The sequence below is a fragment of the Triturus cristatus genome, chromosome 2_1, assembly GCF_964204655.1.
Source record: "Triturus cristatus chromosome 2_1, aTriCri1.1, whole genome shotgun sequence".
In the NCBI taxonomy this organism is placed as follows: Eukaryota; Metazoa; Chordata; class Amphibia; order Caudata; family Salamandridae; genus Triturus; species Triturus cristatus.
The window spans coordinates 259,987,017-260,010,027 of record NC_140581.1 but is presented as its reverse complement, the minus strand read 5'-3'; the positions used below and the strand labels follow the sequence as shown (position 1 = coordinate 260,010,027).

At 44.1% G+C, this 23,011-nt stretch overlaps 1 protein-coding gene across 4 annotated transcripts in view; it reads left to right on the top strand.

Moving 5' to 3' along the window:
* Positions 1 to 23,011, top strand: part of LOC146864068 (prolactin receptor-like) — a 620,035-nt gene that overhangs the window by 451,825 nt on the left and 145,199 nt on the right. The window contains exon 1 of one of the 4 annotated variants that reach the window (XM_085630988.1): positions 16,605 to 17,282. The exons of 2 other annotated variants lie outside the window; for them this stretch is intronic. The gene's annotated coding sequence lies outside the window, so the exon portion shown is untranslated. Of the gene's footprint in view, positions 1 to 16,604; positions 17,298 to 23,011 lie in introns of those variants that run through there. One more of the 4 variants, XM_085630989.1, reaches the window with a different exon arrangement.

Here is a 23,011-nt window from a genome sequence, read left to right as displayed (position 1 = left end):
AACCGACTGAACCTCCTGATGGATAAACTCATCCTGCCGGATCAGGCGGGATTAATCCCCGGACGCTCCACATCCCACAACCTTCGTACTCTCTTTTCGATTATCCAACAGGTGGCCCCGTAACTGCCGCTGGCGGCTATCTTTTTGGATGCCACTAAGGCATTCGATTCGGTGGAGTGGGACTACCTGCACGCGGTGCTTCACTGTATGGGAATCCCGGTTGGTTTCTCCGCCTTGCTTAAACTGCTTTACACTGACCCTGTGGCCCGTGTGCAGATTAACGGTGATACTTCTCAGGAGATATCGCTGTCGCGGGGCACCAGACAGGGGTGCCCTTTATCGCCGCTGCTGTTCGCCTTTGCGATGGAGCCGCTGGCGGCCAGGGTGCGCCAGCACCATCAGGAGAAGGCCATCAGATGCCTCTTGCGTCCCATCCTGATTTCACTGTATGCGGACGATGTTACCCTGTACGTGAAAGATCCGATCAATAACCTCAACCCGCTCCTCCGAGAATGTGTGCGCTTTGGTGGCCTGTCTGGCATACACATCAACTGGGCGAAATCACAGATCCTGCCTCTTACTCTGGCGGCCGTTCCCTTTGCGGTTGATTTCCCCTTGGAATGGTGCGGGTCCTCTGTTCGGTACCTGGGGGTAAATGTCGCCCTGGAGCGAGAGGAGCTGATCCGCGATAATTATGGCCGAGCCATTGACGCATTACGTGATTCCATAACGCGGTGGGTAGCTCTGCCATTGTCGACAGAATCTCCCTGGTTAAGATGACCGTGTTGCCTAAGTTTCTCTACTACTTCCTGAATATCCCCTACCACCCGGGTCGAACCTTTTTCGCCACGTTGAAAACTGAGCTCCTACGCCTTGTCTGGGGTGGTAAACAACCACGGATTAGCTGGGAGACGCTAGCCAGCCCCTATGCGCAGGGAGGCCTCGAGCTCCCTAATTTTGAACTCTATTACATCTGTGCGCAAGCGCATTATGCGCACTACTGGTTCCGCGGCCCGAAATATACGGCCCATGTGGCTACTGAGCACTGGCTTGTGGAGCCTGTTCCGCTGGAAGGAGCGCTTTTGCTACAGACGGCGCGACCGGGACCCCACGACTGTAGACTGCACGGTACAAGCGTGGAACTGGATTGCGCGTAAGATGCAGGCCCCAATGATCTACTCCCCCCGCCTGCCATTGGCGTTTCACCCCCAACTGACCCTCCTCCAAGAGGGTATTTTTAAACGGTTCCAGCGTATGCGGGGGACCCACACGTGGGGAGATATCTACAGGGATGGAAGATTCGCTACCCTCCAACAGCTATGTGCTGAGCCCCCCCCCCCCGACTGGGATGGAGACCTTCATCTATGCCCGTCTGCGGGAGGGGATTCGGTCCTGTACGCCGGATTACCCACATGAACCGCCGATGCTACCCCAGTTACATGCCCTGCTGGGAGCGAAAACTGCCTCCCATTTGGTGTCTATTTTATACTGGTCTATGTACGCCGAACTTGGCGCCTCGCATGGCACTGCTCGGGCTAGATGGGCTAGCGAATTAGGACAGGACATCACGGACCGGGAATGGCACTACTGCTGTACGCAAACGGAGAGGGTGTCTGCTAGTGGCAGGTTGCGTATCACGCATTTCATGTTTTTGCAAAGGTACTATTATACCCTGGCTAGACTGCACAGATTTGGGCTACGGGAGGATGCTAGATGTGATAGGTGTTGGGCGGATTGTGCTGACATGCTGCATTTGGCCTGGAGCTGCCCGACCCTTCAGCTTTACTGGGTTCAGGTTTTTGAGGCAGTAGGGAAAATGCTAGACACCTCACTCCCGCCGACTCCGCTGATGGGAGTTTTGGGGTACACTGAACCCCTCCCAGTGTTGCGTAGGAAATTTGCCTCGCTGTGCTTTCTAGTTGCCAAATGGAGGGTGGCCTGTAGATGGGGCAGGGGGAGGGCACCTAAATTCAAAGACTGGCTAGTAACAATGATCCTTTGGCAAGATAAGCTCACCCTTTACTCTGACCTCCTCCCGACTGGTTCCCGACCCCGGGATATATGGGACCCCTTGAAGGCGTACTTGCTGACGAATCCATTGCTGCCTGATGAGGCGACCCCTCCCTCCCCGACTGGATTAGACTCTGCGTAGCGTGCAGAGGGGGTGCAGGCGACCTTGGAGGCCCATGGGAATTGGCTGCTGACTGTGGAACATGGGGACTTTTTGTTGGCATCCTGGGTTGGTGAGACTGCCCGCCGCTCTTGTGGCCTCCCAGTGTCTGGTCGCCTGCAACGGCTGGATGAGTGCTGGAGCGGGCGGAGTGCTTGAGCGTCCGGCTGCGATACTGGCGTGTCAGGAAGGTTGCTTAACGAGTTGCTCCTAACATTGTTGTGATATGTATGGTAACGATTCCGAAGTTACGACTGGGGCCCATTGACCCAGCTGCTGCCTGGCTCGCTCTGCGTTATTTAATTACTGGACTATTTCTTTCCTTACTGTGAAGCTGGTTTGGAATGGGTTGTTCTGTTAAGGTTGACTGTTGGGTAGCACTATCTTTGCTCTCTTAAAATGCAAAACCCATGTATACTGTAACGCGGCCTGCCCTTTCGGGTTGTCGGCATTTCGTTGTGTACATCTTTATTCCTCTGCTCATTATGATGCGCTGCCGGCCCGAGGTGGATGTAGGCAATCTGCTGTGTGATGCTGTTAACTGCTGAATAAAGGTTTTGGAAAAAAAAAAGAAAGAGTTCTTCAACATGTATACTCTACCTCCATGTCTGAACAGTTGCTAACAATACGAAGCCTAAAGCTGTAGAAATCAACCTTGCAGTCTTCATTGTCACGTTCACAGACACACAACTGTGAAAATATAACCTTTGTAAGCACTTTCCGCTGGTAACATTTTCAAACTCTAGACTATATATAAAAACCTCCATCAGTAATATAGTGCACGATACATACTACAAAATTGTATCGCCCTCACAAGTCTTTGTAATGATTAGTTTTTATGTATAGAAGTAGCTCCAGAAATATCTAGAGACTCCCTTGGATCAACAATTCTGGTAATGGTGGACTACCTTAGTCTTTTCCCATCCCTTCTTTTGCAGGACGATAAGCAAGCCATTTACAGCCACAATATCCCAAAACAAGCGTTGTCTGTCCTTAAATTCAAAGTGTGCTCTAGCCTGTTGTCTCTAAATAATTAAAGCCCGTATTTAAATCCTCCCCCACTATCTTATTTGTTAAATTTGAAGCCTGGTGTGGTTTAAAAAGAATGTTGATCACCTTTGTCCATATCCGTAGAGTCATGGGTTGTCAGAGACAGAGGGAGTGTGGTAGCAGGATGTAATATCCTGACCAAAACTATTCTTTTTAAGCACAACATAACTTAATTGCAAAAAAAGAGGCCCCAGGGAGACGACTTAGTGTTGAAACGTCCTGGTTACCTTGAAAACATGTCTGGAAAATGGATCTAGCTTTCATACTAGGCTTGTCTTCTGTCTGTGACCACCCTTGAACAGAGTAACTTTCAAATTATTCTGAAATGTAAATTGGCAGCATTTGTTTCTCTCATGGATAGGTGAAAGTTTATAGATCGTTTCAATGTTATCTTCTGCGGCCATATGTTTATTGTCCTCCTTCTGTTCAGTTTATGGCACACCTATGCAGATTTAAAATAGCTGTGAGAAAAATTCTGAAGTTTCCGAATTGGACTGTTGTGAGGAATCAGACGTGTTATTCCAGAGCAATTTCACAAGACAGTAATCCATTCTCTCCAGACATGAAAATGGCAACTTCCTTTTAATTTTCCTTATAAAGGTGCACTTAGTTCCACTGAGGTACTCATGAGTGAGGTGGCTTGTTTTGTCACTGGAAGCAAATAAATTGACATCACCCCATTCTATTAGCTCTTCAATGCATTTCCATTGATGCTAGATCAATTTTCAAAACTGCACGCATTTCTCGTTAAGACATTAACACTATCAGCCATCTGACCTTGGGCAAAAAGCTGAAAATCTCTTGAGATCAATGGTCTCTATGCAGTACTGATTCAATCCTTCCGGTATTCCTACCTTTCAAGCAATATACCATGGGACAATCTTTCTCTTGTTGTACTACAAGAATTTTGAGCTTCCCTATCCCTCACTGCACAACTGTTTAACGTTTTTTATTCAAGAGGGCTCTTAAACTTCTCCTTTTTAGGTCGAGCATTCGAGACCCCTTGTATATACTTTAGCATATACTTTACAATATACTTATATGTGTATGTGCTTTGTGGGATGTGGAGATCAACCCTAGGACTTGTCTGCTTCCGCTTAGGGACTTTTATTTTCTGTTCAACTGCCTCTATTTAACTGTCTTGATAGAAAGCGACCAACAGATGTCAGTAAAATACCAGAATTGCTTTCTGCTGAGGGACTTTTTTTTCTATTTTTCTGGCAACTGCCTCTATTTAACTTTCTCGATAGAAAACGACCAGCAGAGGTCAGTAAAATACCAGAATCACTTTAGCGTTCTCTAGATTCCAGTCCATAGAAATTGTCTTCCGCGAGCACCCGTAGACAATAATATTTCTTTCAAATCTTGTATTTTTAGTGATATGTCCGCCAAAGGCCCTGATTTTATATTACAAACAGAGCTTTGGACTAAACCATTTCCCACTGAAAAGAAATCTCTCTCTCCATGTGTTCCCATACCCGGCGTGTCATGCAGTTTGGTGCTTACTTTCACTCCATGTTAAAGAACAGTAGATGTTTCAGCACCCAGGCTAATGTGCTGCATAGCTAAATACATATAATGTACCAAAGGCGGGACCGATTGCATTGCAAATACTTGTTGAATGGTATTTCCAACCTGGGCCTTACTGTTTGTCAGTGTGACCACTGCCTTTCGCTCTCAAGATCAGTTCTCATTATGACCTTCTCCTACTAATTTTAGACTTTAATATATTGCCTCCTTCCTTTATCAATTTCCTCTCTAAATTATGTGAGGGTATATGCTACCTGTCTTCTGCATAATATGTCAATTTATTGTACTCTGTGCTGTTATCCCATATTATTCATCTTGAACTATGTGTGTGTTTGTAATGTTCCCTTGGTCTATTTGCAGTGTTCTTTGCTGTATGACTTGTACCTGGTCTCTTGTGATGAAACATCACCTAGTCTTGTATAATATAGAGGGTGTCAGCAGGGCATAAGATGTAGTCAGTTAAAGGGAGCCTGAATTACAGTTGAGCAGTTTTATTTGAAAAAAATCATTTGATATGTTTTTAGATTTTAAGAATAGTAGTTAAGAACATCAACTCAAGGACTCAGTGTTCATCAGTCTTACTCATCTTATATACAGGATATAGCTCAGATGTCAGACCATGGATTACTTAGATAACATTTAAACTGGCAACAAAATAACCATTGAGGTGGTGGTGCATATACAGGCTCATTACAGAATTCCCACTGCATGCTAATAAGAAGATATTGACAGACACCCAGGCTGAGACAGTTCTCCTGAAATACCCAGAGCGGATTCCGGATTGGTCTGAGACGTGTGAGGTGGAGGGGGACAGGAGGCAAAGTCAGGGGCCACCTCTGCCTGTCCTTTATGTGATATATAAGGGATAAACTACCCCCTGCTGTGCATTAAAAGGATATTGCAAGTCACTGAGGAGTTCAATGACCATATATGGGAACAAGGCCAAAAGGTAGAGTTCTCTTATACAGTATGGCACTCCAAGGTGACTTGCAATATCGTTATAATGTATGCCAGGGGATACTTTATCCGAAATAATACATGGTCACACCATAATCTCCTTGGAAAACAACTGAAAACCTTCGTGCGTAGCCGTTTCACATGAAAGAGCGTGCAGGTTTGCAAACATGAAGAATCAAAATAACTGTAGTGAAAAATTAAAACACACTAAAAACCTATTAGTTATTTGTGGCAATCTGACATATAGTTCAATATGTCAGTTGAAAAAAATAAAAGTTGCACTAGCTCAAAAGGTGTAGAAACATGCAAGAAGATTCTAACTTTTCGCAAAATATTTAAGGAGTGCAAAAAATAAAAGTTTTCTCGCTGCTTGTCATTTTAAGCTAAAAAATAGAGCAAGAGAATGAAAGGCAATATTCTGTTCTCATTGCTTTAAACAGCTGCTTCAATTATGCTCTGTGACCTGACGTGACTTTCGCCTCTGCTGCTGCCTATGGCACCAGGCTTTGTGATGTCAGAACTCAACTGCAATAACTTATAATTGTCGAATTCTGGTGTCTTTTCAATATAATCAGCAGCTGGGTGCGTCATTGATTATAAAGAAATTAGAGACTGGCTCTTATACAGGGATAACAGAATTGTACCATTTGGGCCGTTAGGTATCACAAGTGACACCTTTTGGATATCCAGTTATGCTCTCCACAGCTTGCACGTCTAAGTTCTCATGGTGTCTCGTGTTTTTTTTTTTTTTACAGAGTTTTATATAGCACAAACTTGACTCGAAGGTATTGGGTATCAGAGCACTTTACATAGCACCAGATGCGTTACATGACACATTCATTTTTGTTAGGCACGGGAAGATTAAGTGATTTGTCCAGAATCACAAGATGTTCAGCGTCATTGCCGGGACTGGAACCCGGTGCCCCAGATTCGAGGTCGACCGCCCTAGCCATTAAGCCAACTCCTCTCCCCAATCTGCTTGCATCTTTAAAGGACTCCACAACCTCAGGTCAATCTCCTACCTCTACCCCTACAGTAGTCTACCCTAAGCGATTCAACTTCTGCCTAATATTGTTCTGTGCTGATCCATTGTGTGAGTTGGGCAGGGCTTTAGCAGATTTCCACAATGTGGCAATACTTTTCTTCGCCATTAACATAGCCAAATCACTAAATCCATTTCCCACCTTCCTCTTATTTGGATGAGGAAAGGGATCCAACAGCTAGCACTGGGGCTTCAGCAGGCCAGGTCTGCCTATCATCTTCGTACCATTACAACTACCTCCGGGCAGTAATTCCTTATTACAGGGCATGTCCAAGTCAGGTGACATTTTACTTAAAATCTTATTATCAACAATCAAAATGGACAGTGGTCTGTAGGCCTTTCTGTCATTCATATCTACCTCATGTTTAGGGAGGGAATATTCATAGCTTCTTTAAATGCGGTCATGCAATTTCTGCATGTGTCCCATAAAGTTTTAACAGCCTTGGCACCAATTTGTCAACATATACTTTACAATATTCTGCTGCTAGTCTCTCCAACTTGTCTTGCCTTTCTAGTGTTAGAGTTCAGTAATATCTACGTTTTGGTGAGTTCCTGAGGATGACACAAGAGGTTGAAGATAGATATTAAGAACGACAGTAGCCAAAATGTAATCTTGCATTAGCTGTTATTTGGCACTGTTAGCAGGGCTAGAAAAGGAGTTGCTGATTTTTAACCCATCTGAATCATTAGTCAGATATGAAGTGAGCCAATTAAGGACTAAACTATCAATGCTGCTATCAAGGGCCGTGGCTAGATCAATGAGAACAAGTAGCAAGCATCACCCAGGTCAAGGATCCATCATCATTAACTTACACCAGTACAGTCTCATTAGTGCAGTTTGTTGTGAAGCTCGACTGGAACTCCTCACAGATAATGTTAAGTTAATAGGCTGTACCACTTTAAATTACATTTACATGGAAGAAAAGTTCAGAGATAAGCTGGACGTTACTAAAATCTTAACTACTGTGGAGGGTTTCTTCAGCAGAAGTTGACATGCCTTGTTACAAGGCAGCCCAGGAAACTATCTAGTGCAAGAGATGAATTAACGAATTTGTTCAGAAGGGTAAAAGCTGGTAGCACACATCTTCAGTGATAGATGCAGGGATTGGGTCAATGAATGATCTGGGCACTTTACTTTAGCTGTGCTTTTCATCAGATCACTTTGAATATTTACACTAAGCCTCTCTGGATTTGTTTTAAGCACTGGGGTTTGTCTGTGGATCGGTAAGTAATGGAAAACTGAGCTGATAGCTTTCATTTTCAAACAGGTATCTGTGTTGGTTGTTAGCAGTGGGGGTTAGGAGTGGATGTCTGATGCTTTTCCTTTGTAAAGTCTTCAAACAGCCCTACCTTTGTTATGGTGGAAATAAATAAGCAGAACTAACAGGCGTTTCAAATTTATTTAATTAGGTTGTTCTGCCCTTTAAAATATGGAAAATATTGAAAACCCTCGAATGTATTGTCACTCTTGAAGGATTATTGAACATATATACACAATACATTTGTTATTTGGGTTCATGTGTATCTGCTTAAACTCCCAAGAAATAGATCACTAGAAGTACATTTCAGACAGATATAGTATTCAAAATCTGCACCATCAACCTTTCTCCCATCAATATCGACGAACTACAGCCACACAGCAAGCTGATTTTTCAACTGCCACCACTGTGCGCATTCTCGATTTCTGCAGTATCCAATCCGCTGTGATTTCAGAAATAGGTCATTCTCCTAATAAAAGGAAGTACATACAATACCAGGCAATTGTAGGACAGCTTTGGGGAAATAAATGTTTGTCTAAATAAAGGGTAGAGTACAAACAGTGCATGCCCTACCATTGGGCATTCCCATTTTAATGTAAATTGATCCGGTATCAAATGCGGAATTTGGGGGGGGTATAAAATCGGGTGTAGAGGAGCTGAAACCAAGTTTTATTCATGACGTGTATTTTTAATTGCATTTAACAAGTCACATAAGCACAGTTTGTCACTAATTAGTGATAGCACCAAAGAAAACATCACAACAGTATTTATTTCTGAGAAGTAGATGTACTCGGAAATCTGGGAATGGGGTTACATGGAATGCTCTCTCAGTATCTATGTACCCTGCCATTGGACCTGCTGCACATTGCTTCCTTCAAAAACCTGCTCACTCTTTCATGTGATCCCCAAATAATGGTTCCCAAAGATCATGGTCTGTGCAGCTGTTGCACATGTTCATTAAGGTAGACATTTTTAATCAGTGATGAAGAATGTACTCGCTCAAAGTTTTTCAATAGCGAGAACTATGTGTCCCCTGAATTCCAGCAAGACCACACAAATCCAAAGATTAAATAGATATCCTGTGGTGTCTGTGGTAGCGAATAGCCTTAGTTCAGTGAAGTTTCGACTCCCCTTATGCTCTATGATATGCAGAGTTCTCTGCATGTCCACACTCCTTTTCAAGTGGTACCACACAGGTGAGTTTGTCTATGCTAAAGGACAGCAAAATGCGAAAGCCAGATCAATCAATCAATCAATCAATGAAAACTTTATTCGGATCATTACAATCCATAAAAGTACAGAAAAAAAAAAACATAACATTTATAAAATCATACAATTAGACAATAAAATGCTGTTTTGCACATAAGGGGTAAACCATATTACTTTAGGACATTGTTAGCCGGGCACGAACCACAGTTTTTAGAAAAGAGCTCACGCGAAAGACAAGTTCATCGTCATCCAGGGACAAAATCATTGAAAATGCAAGTTCCAGGCTAAGGGGTTTTAATTTTTTAAAATACGGGGATAAAAACCATTTAATATACTTCATATAAAATTTACAAAAAAATAAAAAATGTAAAATTGTTTGCCTACTCTGAGAGTCACAAGGGCATGGCTCAGCACATTGGTCATTAAAATTCCATAAAGGAAAGCTAAGTGCATATTTAATGGTGTCTGCCCTAAGGCGAAATATAAGGCCACGCTCCCAATGGCTCAACGGAAGAGTTAAATAACTAGGTGTCGGATAAATTGTAAGATTATGGGCTAGGTATCCACGGACACTGGGTTTCAGAGACTCCCTAGCTACCCTTTCGGCGTCAAATAACATATAAAGTGCTTTTTTAAGTTCGCATTTGGTGGGGAGCACAGTGGTAGTTGGTTCTAGGAAGATGTTTTCAAGATTCACGCTGCGGAATACGCTAGACACCCCTGATAACCAGGGGATAGCCAGGCCCCTGTCGCAGCGTAGACAATCCTCGATGATATCCCTAGTCAAAATGGCGGCAGGGTTTTTCCAAATCGCCAACCAAAAAAGGGCTGGGCGTGCACGAATAAAATCCCCTATAAAATGCAACCCCAATTCCCTATGACATATAAAATGTGGGGAAGTGATAGGAGCACATAGAAGTTTCCTACAAAATCTGTGTTCCTCAATAATTAAATCGGAACATCTAGCGGTTCCCCAAACTTCAGCACCGTAGGTAGCAACCGGGACGCATTGGGTTTTGTATATTTTTAGAATAGCAGGCAATGCCCCGGTTAATTTTGGACGGGGGAGACTCAAAATACAGTTAATGGACTTTGAGAACTTACTCCTGGCGTGGGCTATGTGCCCATGCCAGGAGTTGTTCGCAGCAAAGACCACACCCAAGTACGGGAAACTGCTAGTAGCGCCCAATCTTTCAGCCCCCACAACTATACTGCCAATGTGACGCCTCTTCGGGCCACAAGACATTACAAAAGACTTCTTGAAATTAGTCTTCAAATCTAGGGAATCCATATGTGCAACAAAGCCATTCACTAAGATGCGTAAAGCGTTTGGGGTGCGCCCCATAAGGACCGCATCATCTGCGTAGAGCAGAGCGGGGAGATAATTCCCTTTTATTGACGGGACATCGGTAGTTAAAGAAACCAGGTGTTTGTGAAGGCCGTTAATATATATTATAAATAAGAGGGGGGCAAGGACGCAGCCCTGTCTAACCCCTCTATTAACTGTAACTAGCTCAGAGACCTCGCCCCCAATACCAATCCTAACACAGGCCTTCAAGTCTCTGTGCAAATAGGCCAGGAAATGTACCAAGGATTCATCCAGACCGTAATCCAGTAAAGCCTTCCATAATAACGACCTATTGACAAGGTCAAAGGCAGTGGATAGGTCCATAAAGGCCAGATAGATTGGGCAATTACGTGCTACGGTGTATTTGCCCAAAATGAGGTTCAGGTTAAGACACTGCTCCGCGGTACCGACTTTGTTGCGGAAACCCAACTGGCAGCTCTCTAAAATTTGGTTATCCTCGGCCCATAATAAAATTTTATTGTACAATACTCTCCCTAAAATCTTTAAAGTGTTATCAATAAGGGAGATAGGCCTGTAACATGCCGGTTGGGAGCGGTCGCCCTTCTTAAAGATAGGCACTATTATACTGGATGACCAAGTTGATGGTGGTGGAGAAGTAAAAGTTAAATTCTTAAAAACATTCAGCAGAAGTGGGGCCCATAAGTCAGGGTGAGCCTTAATGATATCGATTGGGAGGCCATCTGGGCCAGGGGCTTTATTCCCCGCACTCTGTGCGATGGCCTCTTCCACCTCAGATAATAATATATCGACCCGTAGGGGACTGTTAAATATTGGGGTTGCCGCCCCTGAGGGTGGGGCCGCGTAGATCTTAGAAAAGTGGTCCACCCATGCGGCTCCAGGGATGGTGCAATCCATTGGAGTCGCAAGCTGGCCCGAACAACGCAGGTCTTTCACCGCACCCCAAAAGATATCCCCCCTTCCCCGGGCGGCTGTTTGCGCTAGCACCTCCCAACGTTCCTCGAGGATCTCCTCCTTCCTTTTGCTTATGGCCAGTTTGTAGCGAATCCTGGCGTTTTTTACGTCAGACAGGTTCCTCGGGCTAGCAGATAAAACTAGTCGCAATTCACGGTTTGCCAAGGAACACTCATGGTCAAACCATCCCTGGTCTTCTGTAGTGGCGCGCAGTGGGATAGTAAGCTGTGCTCGAAGAACTGAGCAGATCTTAACAAAATCGTCTACTGCCCCAGGGTTAGGACTTAAGTCAGACAAACATGAGAAAAAAAGCGGGAGGTTATCTTTAACCAGAGTCTGAACAGTTGTCATGACATTAATGCCCCTCCATTTTAATCTGAAATTGTTTGAGCCAGTGGAGAGGTCCCTAGCACCACATTCCTTATTGTAAACTGGTCGATGGATGATCTTCAGGCTGATCTTAATAGGATTATGATCCCCTTGGGACATTGGGATGACCATAGCCTTACTAATGCAATCTGCCAGCCCAGGGGAAATAAAAATGTAATCAATTGTTGAGGAACAATCTCTACCTCTAAATGTGGGCACTAGTGGGACAGTCGGGAAACGGTCCATAGCGTTCTCCAAATTATGTGTGCTCAAAAAGGTAGTTAGTTCCGCACCCCTTTGACACCCCGAGCCCAAATTACAGTCCTTGTTAATTGGGCAATGATCGATTAGTTTAGCGTTAAAATCACCACCCAGTACAAGGCCAGAAGTATCGTTAAAATCAGCCCTAGACTCCAAAGTGGTAATAAAATTGAAAAGGTTCTTAAAATGTAAATTAGATGATAAACTAAAATCATTATTATAAAAATTGATCAGAAAAAGACTAGCTTTCTGTTTAAATAAAATAGCCTGGAAATTCTGATTATTCGTCTGCAAGACCCTGGAAGAGCCTCCAACAGAGATGTTGATCCAAATGGATAAACCTCCCGAGGGGCGGCCCATCCTAGATTTAGTGGCAAGAATATTATAGCACTGAAACCCATTAACATGTAAGTTCTCAGTAGCCCACGTTTCCTGTAACATAACTATATCCTGACTCTGGATAAAGTTGACCCACCCAGGGTCTAAAAGCCTTTGCTTGAGGCCTGCTATATTCCAACTTATAATATTTAGAAAATTTGAAGTGCCAGTCCTTGGTACTGTACACCCCGGTGACTTGGCATGATCATCGGGGGGGACAGTTACGGGGGCTAACAGCGGAATAAGGTCCTCAATCAGCGACAGGGGAGAAGATTCATTACTCGATCTTGGTTGTCAATCAGGGACATCTAAATCAGACAGAGCCAAGAAACGATTGGCCAGAGGGAGGGCCGTAGATATAGTCATACAATTATTGGAGTTAGGTTTATAAAAGTGGCCAAGGGAAAACATGCATATATTCGTCGTAAGCCCTGGCAATAACTCAGGGGAGCGCATTAGAGACTGAACAATATGAGGTCTGGAAAAATTTATGACAATGCAATCCCCATTGATATTTTTGGCCGAATTGCCCACCCATCCCACTCTCCGCACCATTATAATATCATGCAATCTGGCCGGTTCAAAGCCCTTATGTTTCCCTAACCAGTCTACACATTTGTTACGAAGGTCCACCCATGATTCCTTCTTCGTGTCAGACAAACAGGGGACTCCGGCTAAAATTATGACATAAGGGTATGATGCGGGAGGGAGGTTCAAAGTCACGGTGCTGGGCAAAGTCTTCAGTATAGGTGGTGCAATGGGCCGTGGTCTGGCATCAATGTCTGGTGGGATAGGCGGAACAATCGCCGGGAGATGTTGTGATGGGCCATTGTGTAAGTGCAGGGGCTGAGTACTGTTGTTAAAAGCCAGATCAGTGTTGTGTGTGTTTTGGGTTGCACATTTTTTTTTTTTAAACCCTCAAGAAATGGCTTGCTTTTATTGTCAACAGGGAACCTTAAAAGAAAGGAAAATTATCGAGGTCAAGTAGTTAGGAAAAATTGGCATCCTTCCCAAGCTACGAAGGGGTTATTTGTGCTTTATTTTATTTTTTACTCACAAGGGCAGTAGAAAAAAACTCTTACTATGCTGTTAGCTGAATAAGCGTGAACTCTTGTGCCAGTGCCATCTCCTACCTGGCCCTGAGGCCCTCAGTGTTTTTTCATTGCACTTTTTAGGTCTGGATTTTTCACAGCACAGGTGTTGACTGACTTCTTACAATATGCATAAGATGGAATATGGATTTCTCTCTTTTAACCATTGGCTGTCTGTCACCAGCCTCTCTAGCCATTGGCTTGAGACTTTCTTAATCACATCTACGCTGAGCCCTTCCACCTAATGCTGTTTGTTTTTTGGGTGTATCCTTCCGTCACCACCCAAATGCTTGCACTGGACTGTATGAAGGAAAACTTTCCTACGAAAGTCCTCTCTTTCTGTTCCTTGTAACTCGCACTAAATTAGTACATAAAACCCAGACCTGTTGAATTTACAAATGCTTGTTTAGATTTTTTTTTTTTTTTTATCTACGACCACATTGTGGCTAATCCCTGTTATTATTTAACACAAACTATTCTTGTTTTGTAACTTTGGGATATATTTTGCTAGCAATGTATGTTACAGTCTATTCTTTGAGGCAATTGGCATAACCAGTCGAAGTGGTTAACATATTTTTTCTTAAAAAGTGCTGCGTCATCTGGTAAATTCTATTAGCTTAGATAAGTATCCTTAGCATATTCTAGGTAATGGGTGTTTAATAAATAATGTGAAAATGGCCTCTGGGAGAAAATGGACAGCCAATGTCGTTTTTTCTGGTTTATCCTGCTAAATTTAATAAAAGAGCAGGTAAATAATCTTCTGTTCAGGGAATGGTGATGGAACTATGATGAAGGAGTACCCAGCAGCGTAATATGTCTCCCCCCATGGGCTGCAGCCAGAACTGAGGATGGTAGCTGATTCTTTAAGGGAATCCCCATCTGGCTTCAATTTAAAGACCTGTGCAGAAAATGTATAGCAGAAGCCCTCTGTCTGGGTGACGCTTGCTTCGCCGTTGGTCCTGTTAAACTGCCACAACTGTTCTCACAAATTAAAGAAGACTCGCATGTTAGCTGAAACAGCCTGTGTATATATGTATTAATACACTGCAAATCACTGCTATAGCGGCCAACTGATGCAGAGGCAGAAGGGCGACTTCATGCCAGTCTTATAGTTTAGATTTTCGCACATTATTAAGATATTACAAGTCCCAGGATGCTTTGTGTTTTTGCTGGAAAAGCAGGACTGGCAGAACGGGATCTCTGTGCCAAGAAGTCTGTTTAAAGCAATTAGGTAATCAGCCCAGAAGGCGAGGTGGGTGGGATTGTTGAGGAAAGACGCATGCATTTTTAATTTGACAATTTACAGTCCTCATACCTTGTGTTAATAAAAACAACCATCCCCGACTAGTAAATATCGACCTTGAGGGGACTCCTCCTGAAAGAGCGGGGAGAGGGGGTCTCATGTGCGGTGAAGTTGAGTGACAGTTTAAGAAGAAACAAGCCTTCTCACCAGGGTGCCTGCTACCTCAAAGAAATGTAAAATGTGAGACGCTGTTTAATCAGCAAATGTAAAGGCTGCTGGAGAGCAAGTACAGGTTTTATTGGTAGTGTCATTAGAAGCATTTTAGTGACAAAAGCGTATTCTTTATTAGAATTAGTGTAATGGTGTTACCAGCTGAATTCTGAGGTTAGTCCTTCTATCAAATGTTTCCAATCTAGCTGCGTTTTACTAAAATATGTTTTGAAAGCATTTGCTTTACCGTAAACATTAAATGTATCTTCACATTTTGCCACAGTTCGGGACTTCTTAGCACTATAAACACATGTAGCTATCCCCCATTGCATCAATCAGAATACCATTCTGACACGGTCTCGTTGGACACACAGACATCTGCAGTTATTACACATGAACAAATTAAGTTTTTATGACTTAACAGTGTATTTTTTAAGTGTTACCTTAACTTGCATTTATTTGTATTATCGGTGTTATTTTATATGCAGTTAAATGAAGGTGAAAGGCCAACAAAAATGAATTCAGAATATTTTGCTCTTTTTAGCCATATTTCTGACCGTGCCCCAATACTTTTTGTATTCACTTCAACCGCGCCATGCCATCATGATGTCACGGAGTATGTGTTTAAACTATACTTTTCTAGGATTTGAAACGATAATTTGTGTGGTAATGACATTTATTCCCCCTACTCAACCTAAAAATACTACCTTCCGGGAAATCTCACGTCGGAGATCACTGTATTCAACTAATTGCGTCCGTTTTTGCAAACTTATTTTTGTAGTTTCACTTCACCACAGTAAGTAGCAGAATGCAAAGAAACCAAAGACAAGATGAACTACTCACACTGGTGATAGCATAACTTTAAAACTGACTTATCCGAGTCTTGAAAAAATCTTGAGTGTCATATGCTATTTATTACCATATGTTGAGTAAGGAAGGGCCCAGGACTCCTTTCTCTAATGAATTATGATGCCCCCTAAACATATTATTAAATAGCATATATGGTTTAACGTATCAGGAAGAGGTAGTTGGGTCAGGGAGCGAGATAAGAGAAAAGTGCAACAGCCAGAGGTTAAGGGTAGGAGACAAAAGAGAAAAGCATAACGCCAGGAGGTGCAGAACTTTCAGTTATAATAAGGCCTATTACGGCTTGTAATAGCAGAACTTTTGTATTAGGGTTTACTCTGGCCAATGCAAAGCCACCAGGACCCGCGCGATCTCAAGCCGGGCCATGCATGTTTGATGACACGTGGAATCTTATAGCCCTGTGAACTGTGGGGATTGCCTGGGTAATGTGCCTCTCTACCGTGATCAGATAAGAGACTGGCGAAGGAGGATACCAGTGGAGTGTGGGAACGCGATACTCCTCGACCCTGGACGTGGGCGCCCTTGATTTTGCGGATGAGCGGTATCGATTGCAGTGTCTGCACGTGAAGCGGTGTATTCATTGGGCACAGTCTGGACGCAGCGCTTCCACTGGGAACGGAGAGAAAGGAGGAGGAGACGGCGAGAGAGGGAGGCACTACCACAAGGGGGAGGGGATCGTTGCCAGGTCAGAACAGGGCAGCGTTGGTCACAGGAGGGAGCGCCCACGGCGCTGTGGGCATTGTCACAGTCAGGAAAACGTGGGCTGATTTCGGCACGACAATGATAGTTAAAACGCGTATTTACTGAATCCGATCAGTATCAAGGTACTCCAAGTCCGGTGGAGCTAAGCCTAATTTGGCCCAATTATAAAATTGGTATTTTCTCAGGCATCGGTTTACTTTTTTTTGTATTCCTTTATTATTTTCTATGGGTTTTGGAAAGTCGGTTAGATTATACCACATAAAGTAATCCTGCTAGGTTCTAGGAAAGGGGTTGGGACTTCACATGGATTGTCGGCAGCTTCGCACACGAGGGAGCAGCCGCGATTCATCCACAAACATGTGACTAACCGGAGACCCAGCGCTCTCTGCCGCCCAGCTGTCCCGGCTACAGGAGGTTCGCTCTCAGTCTGGAGATGACGGCAGGGACACCGGGCAACGCCGAGCCCCGGGGAGAGGATTAGGCGAGGAGGACGCCACCGCCGGGGAACTTCTACCGCCAGGCGGTGCCATGGCGGCAGCCGAGCTCCGAGTAACCGGAGGCGGGGAGCTGGAGCAGACGGCACCGGGAAGCAGGGCAGGCACGAACGCGAGACCAAGGCCAGCAGCTCCTCTAGGACGCGGCAGGACGTGGGGCCGCAGCTCTGTACGTATGACGCAGGCGAGTCTCTGTGTACGTCTGTTCCCTACAGGGGGCATAGGAGTGACGCAGTAATGTTCGCACTAGGGAGAGGTTGATCGATAAAGATGTGTATGTTGCAATGTGGACTGTGCTATTATTTTTTTGCAATTTTATATAGCGCGAACTCGACCACGCTTTACACGATCACCAGTTGTGTGTGTGTGTATATATATAATATGTAGATTTATATGTATGTATATATATTTATTTAATTGCATTTTTATATAGCGCGGACTTTAACCAAAGGTGTCGGAGCGCTTTACAATAGAACCACGTTTGTTTGTGTATATTTACCTAGATATATATAAGTATATGTTTTTTATATATGTATATATATACACACACACCACCTCGCCCCCCCCCCATAGACAATAGTACATATGCAGACAGTAAGTAGTCGGCTGCTAAGGAATTCTCTCATGTGTCACATAAGGAATTTAAGGTACCGGGAGATGGAGCTTATATCACAGGAACAACTCAATTTGACAGCGACCCGAGCAGTGCATTCCAATACTTTTCACACACATCACTAAAACACCACATAGACCGCTTTCTTAACGCCCGCACTTCCAATCAGGCATGACACAAATGTATTAAAATGTGAGTGTTTATCGTTCATTCTTCTTTACTACAATGCTTAAGAACAGAGACTGCACTTGTCATCAAACATGACACCAAACGCTTTCCTCAGAGGACACGACAAATCAGCGTTCATGCAGTCAAGCGTGACAGTGTTGTACTACTCGTCCGCTAATGCGCTTCAGCGCCTCAGTATGGGTATAATGCGCCATACAATTGCAACTACAGTATAATACATGTTCCCGTTGTTATTACTATTGGTCCTGTTACAATCAGTATAAAATCACCTCTATTTATATTTTATTAACCTGCTCATAATGCTGTTTGCCATCTTTTTTTTTTTTTTTAAATCTTTTCTACATGATTGGTATTTATTAAGGTAAAACATTTTCTCTTCTTCCCTCTTAAGCCCTCATCTTGTTCTCATGGAACTGAGTTGATTCCAGATGAGGAAAATAGCAGCGTTATCAGTAAAATAGAGAGGGGTGGGCAGGGCGAGACTTTAGGTAAATACATTTTTTGTCAGAACCTAAGTCCTTAGAATAAAATATGCACAAAAAATGAAGTATTTGAGACATTAAATATGCCCCATTTTCAAGTCGCGTAGCAGACACTATGATATTGTTTATTTTTCCTGACAAACACATTTAGAAAGATGGAAACGCTAAATAGCTCCCTTTAATTATAGAATAAATATTATCTTGAGTTTCGTGAAATAGATTTCAGCGGTCAACGTTTGCGTTGCTCAACATACTGTATGTGTGTGTAGGGTTTGATGTTGTCGTCTAGCGACTTAGCTCTGATGTTTTACCAGATCGATTGGGCTGTAAGTTAAGTAGTAGAACGTGCCTGTCAAGTGCCTTCCTCCCCTCAGTCCGGCTGCAAACAGACCGGATCTCCCCGTCTGCTGCACGTGCACCTTTTAATAACCGCAGTTCTCCGTTCATGTGCCAGTCACGCTTTTCACCCAAGTCCTCCGGCCGTGGACAATTTATAGCACTTGCGTGTTATATCTCGTATTAAGGTGCCACATGCCACTAAGAATTATGCCCTTCTACATCCAATAATGCAGGACTTTTTCAGTAGCAGCAAATCCCTTTTAAAAAGCACGATGGCAGAGATGATCCAATGATCAAAACTATGTAGTTTATTTACTGAGGTTAAACACCAATGCTACAATGACAGATGCTTACGTATAATGCGGCCTGTTCTCTGACAGTCATAGCTTTTCAGACAACTGCTCTAAGTTTTCAGGGTCTTATAGTTTTCCTTTCACATGCATGCACATACAGTGTTTTGTGGTGTGGGGTATTAAGAGGCCCGTTCCACGACGTGCTGCTGTTACAGATCAGAGAAGCATTCATGAATGCAGACCTCTTCCCTACTCGGACCATCCATTTCACGCTTCTGTGGGCCCGAAGATTGATGTTTAACTTTCCACAACTCGTCCGTCTGCGCATTGTGGGCCAGTGGTCTTATGGTTTCCAAGTGGCCTCGTGTGATGTGTGACCTTGTTAGGCGTACATGCCCTTCTAGCCAGTAAGTAACATAGCATTTTGTGCCTCTTATGGTCACTGTTAGGAATGTGCTAAAAATTCCCCGTTTACAAAGTTCTGCTACTTAAAAAGCCAGGACTGGCTGCAGGGGCCACATGGCTTTGCCTGCTATGGATTTCAAAGCCAACCTCAATCTATCAGTCAATCAAACTGTGCTTACATAGCGCAACATATCACCAGTAAGAGTATCCAGGTGCTGGGCTGAGGGACTCAGTCAAAGAGCCAGGTGTTGAGTCCCTTTCTGAAGTCTATCAATGAGGGTGATGTTTGAAGGGGGTTGCAGTATTGGCGGTGAGGTGGGAGAAGGATCATCCTCCAGTGCGGCAGCGGCCAATGCACGGTGTCTGTGTGAGGACGAGGTGACCAGAGGTTTCTGGGTGGCTGGTGGAAGTTTACGATGTTGTTCATGTATGCTGGTCCTTTGCCATGGTGTGCTTTGTAGGCCTAGGTCAAAAGCCTGAAATGGCATCTCTTCTGGATGGGTAGTTAGTGGAAGTCTCTCAGGTGCTGGGAGATGTGGTTCCTTTTTGGCAAGTTGAGGAGCAGTCTGGCTGCTGCATTCGGGATCGTCTAGAGTCTTTTCATTAGTTCGGCGATGGTGCCTGCATAGAATGCATTGCTATATTCCAGACAGCTAGTGATGAGGGCCTGTGTCACTGTTTTCTGGTGCTGGTGGGTAGCCATTTGAAAATTCTGCAGAGCAAGCAGAGAGTGTAAAAGCAGAGTGAGGAAATGGCGTTGAGCTGTCATTTCATGGAGAGTTCGCTATCTAGGATGATGCCGAGGTTATGGGTGTGATCTTTCGGTGTATGGGTGGGTCCGAGCTCCGATGTTTCTTTTAGTTAAATTACGATTCAAGAGCTTTGTGCAATGGACCCCTTGCTTTGCTTGTCCTCTGAAGGATCCTGATGTACCTGGCTCCAGTATTGACAACACATGTGGCCTGTTTCTCTTCCTCCTCATGAATGGGTTTCTAGAGGTGGGTAGGTCAACAAATTAACAGGGCGAGCCGAACAAAGGGTCTGGCTCGACTCTGAGAGAACAGGCAAGAGCCCAGGCCTGAAAATGTTTCCATGTAAATTATGCAACAGATGTTGCATAAAATATGATTAATTCTCTTTAAAATTAAAAAAAGGTGTCTTTCTTTAAAATGTGGATGGTTTGGCATTAATACGTTACGTTATATCATTGCACTGAGAGGTACTTATTAAAAGTGATAGTTTTCAAACATGAACTTCGAACCATTCCTGCCCCAGTTGTGGAAATATACCTTTTTAGGGGTACACTGGTGCAGGGTCACCCATTAGTCCACGGGTTCAAAAACCAACAAAGTAGAGATCAGCACTGGAGTAGGAATCAATCACTCATGAGTGGGACCACGTCCACACAGCACTCTCAAATGCTGCCTGAGGTAGTACACTGAAGTCACAGAACACAGCTTTTATACAGTTTTTCTGCAGTATAAGCATGTGAACAGAAATAGAAAGGACACGTTTTTGAAATAGTTTTCAACAAACAAGGGCAGATGAATAACCACTTGGTCAGCAAAGTGGGAGGGGGAGCAGGAGTGCTATGGCAGCAGAAAGGATTGACAGTTAACAGGTGTACTGGCAGCTACAAACTCTCAGCACGTACATTGCTTTTAGCTGAGTCAGGAAGTCAACTAAACTAGATAGCACAGGCAGAAAACGACGAGCAACAGAGGACGGGAGAATTATGAAGGAAAGGAAATGGACACCACAGCCAAATGCTGCAGCTTATGCCAAGTAAAATATTACACGTTTTCCACAGATGGCCCTTTTGGCATAAGCTAAGACATTTTCTGATGCTTTAGAACGGTACGATAAATATCATGTATATCGATCAGCATCATATCGCTGACTTCTTGGTCTATTGCTAAACGAGCATTTACATTTTGGACATTTGTAAGCGCCTAATTTTCCTGCTATTCAAAGCCGCACCAACAAAGAACAAGCATTGAAAATGCAATAGGCCTCGCCTTTTATTAAGTTAAAGCCATTTGCTTTGCTAATGGTATTATATAGCAAAGCAAACGGCTTTAACTTAATTAAAGGCGAGGCCTATTGCATTTTCAATGCTTGTTTATATTATGCAACTAGCAACCATTGACAAAGCCAATAGTCCTGACTTGTAGGTATGATGTGACTTGTTGTATCATATATCTGGACGCAGTGACAGGAACAGCAAAATACAATTAGGGCGACACACTGTGCTAAAGACAGATTTTTAGCTTTATGTGTTTTTAAGCCACACCCTTAATTACATTGACCACGCCCCTTTAAGAGACCCTCCAGTTTTTTCATCCCCACTTAAAGCCCTGACTTCACAGTTCCCTGAGGGAGCTCACCCTGCTTTGAGGAGGGACCACACTGCTAGGAGGGACGATGTCCTCAAGCTGGCCTAATTCTGATGTGAGGTATTCTGTCAGGCCTGGCTTTGTACCTCACACCACTCTGCGCTCTCCCAGTTACAGATTTGCATTTCCAGTTACAAATGTAGGCGACAAGTGCCGGGATGCAAAGCCATATAATGAAACCCCCAGGGCTGTCTGGGCCGTTCACAGCCAGGTGGGAGATCCCTGGAGCTGTGACCATCTTGTGTTTCACGAGGACCTGCCACGCTCTTGTGAATCGGCGCCTGTTCGCCTCTCTAGTATCTACCCTGGCGCTCGCTGCAACAACAAAGAAAAACACAACTGTGGAACATGGCAACACGTTTCTTGGCACTTGGAAGGGGAGCTGGGTCTTCTTCGAGAACATAAAAATGAGTTTTGTGAGAGTCAATGAAAGCTACGCTTGCACTCCGCCCGACCCCACCCCCCTCCAGCCCTTCCCCCCTTTAAATTTCCTATTGTTTTCTGTGCATTTGGCTGCACGGTGTGGCTCAAGGCCGGAAGTCCACGAGGAGAAACGGCTGACAGAAATATGCACTGATTAGCCCTGATTTTGGCATACTATTGAATTTTCCAGGTCTTCAGGGCACTACGTTTAATACATCTTGGATTTATTTTAAGAGCCTATTAGGGTGCTTAAGGCGCCTACTGCAGACAGCCGAGTGCCCAAACTCAATAGGTTTCAATTCTAGTCAGACAGCTCAAGAGGTTCACGTCAGCTGCGAAGTTTATCTTAACATGCCACAGGCCCCAGTACTGTAGGGAGGTAAGTCACTCGGTTAAGGCGCATGCTGCATACCTGTGCGAGTTACCTGCACATAAAACGACCCGGTTGGGATCGGTTCCCCCGCTTCAAACCACACCACTCAGCTTCCGCAGGGGGGGCGATAACAAAGAGGCATTGAGTGCTGAATTCGAAGCAGGCTCGCGGTACCCGGCTGCAGAGAATATGTCATGTTCTAGCGCCTATCCTGGCAGGATACTGTGTCTGTGTAAAATTATTTCAGCACTCACGCTTATTGTGTGGGTCTTCCTGGTGAGTGAATATCACTCGAAAAAGAGCCTGTTACCACTCCGGGTTTAAGGGACCAAACGGTGTTCTCGCAAATGGTATAAAAGACCATCTTTTCAAGAGTGTTTGTGGT